Source organism: Pyxicephalus adspersus, chromosome 9 (genome assembly GCF_032062135.1).
Source record: "Pyxicephalus adspersus chromosome 9, UCB_Pads_2.0, whole genome shotgun sequence".
Lineage (NCBI taxonomy): Eukaryota > Metazoa > Chordata > Amphibia > Anura > Pyxicephalidae > Pyxicephalus > Pyxicephalus adspersus.
In genome coordinates, this window is record NC_092866.1 from 52,338,938 (window position 1) to 52,340,384 (window position 1,447).

At 46.3% G+C, this 1,447-nt stretch overlaps 1 protein-coding gene across 2 annotated transcripts in view; it reads right to left on the reverse strand.

The window, feature by feature from the left end:
- Positions 1-1,000, reverse strand: part of SLC39A13 (solute carrier family 39 member 13) — a 24,615-nt gene extending 23,615 nt beyond the window's left edge. The window contains exon 1 of one of the 2 annotated variants that reach the window (XM_072421941.1): positions 935-1,000. The gene's annotated coding sequence lies outside the window, so the exon portion shown is untranslated. The other variant, XM_072421942.1, reaches the window with a different exon arrangement.
- Between the last annotated feature and the right edge of the window lie 447 nt (positions 1,001-1,447).

The following is a 1,447-nucleotide window of genomic DNA, read 5'->3' on the forward strand; positions in this document are numbered from 1 at the left end:
TGAGATCAACGTATCAGAAGTCAGTGTTATCTGGGGGGGTACCCTGGGGTCATTGTATCAGAAGTCTGAGGTATTATGTCAGAAGTCAGAGGTATTTACATTACAAATGTCAGTGGTATTATCTTGGAGTGCTCATTGTATCAGATGTCAGAGTTATTTTTTTAGCATTATTATGTTACAGAACGTATTATATTAGTTATCAGTGGTAATATATGGGATCATTGTATCAGAAGTCAGTAGTATTATGTCATCAGTAGTACATCAGTGTTTTTATCTGGGGGGGCTGGAGATTATTATGTCAGAATTTTGTGTTATGATGTAAAAGTCAGTGTTATTATCGGAGAATCCCCCGAGATTATTAGAAATCAACGTGTCAGAATTCAGTGGTATTATCTTGCAGTGCTCGGAGATCATTACATCCAAAGTCAGTGTTATTGTATGAGAAATCAGTGTTATTTCCTGGGAGAGCCATGAGATTACAATATCAGAAAACAATGTTATATCAGAATATAGTGGTATTATATCAGAAGTCAGTGGTATTACCTTGGAGAGCTCTGACATTATTATAAAAGAAATCAGTGTAATGTAACTGATTATGTCGGTGCCCTATTACCCCACAATCCCCCCATACTCCTCCATGGTAACCCTCAGCCCTGCATTGCACCTATATACCGTATTGGCTGTGCTTGTTCCCAGCTGGGACAATTCTGAGTACCTGCAAATAAAGTCCTGCTAGAAACTTCTCTGGAATGCGATGTGGAGCACAGACAGTCCTCACTTCATGGGCCGGACAGGCAGGACCCTCAGTGATGCTCCACAAGTGGCAGCTTGCAGGACAAGCTGAGACTTTTAGTCCCACAGCAGTTGGCAGCACACAGCTGGTCCCAGATCCCCGGAACAATGCACCCAGTACGCCATAGAAGGGCTCCCTTACCGCTTTCGGTGGTCCTCTCGGTCCCTGCCATCCCCGTCCTCCTACGCCCAACTCCCCGCCCCCCTGCCGTAGCCACGTGTCACCTCCCCCGGAACCATATCCTGAACTCTCCAGCACCCGGGGGGAGTATTCACCGCAGCGCTTCCGCTCAGGAGACCATGGGGGAATGTAAATAAAGGGAGACACATTCAGTGATTTGCTGTGGTCAGCTAGCGGGAGTCGGAAGTGGTGGCTGCGAGGCCAATAGGAATGGGCGGGGCGCTTGGGGAGCTGAGAGTCCAGAGTTCAGTTCTGGGTAGCTCTGGAGTGTTAGGTCACGTGATGGGGCAATAAAGAAGGTGGGGGGTATTAGCTAACTGGGTGTGTCAGTAAGGAATGTGTGTTTGTTGGGTGATATGATGGGCCAATAAATAAATATTGGGGACATGTTGGTCCAATAAGGTGCTTTCACTTTTAAAATTCCATGATCAGGCAGCTTATTATTGCAGTAAGGTACAGGCGATGTCTCTGCAG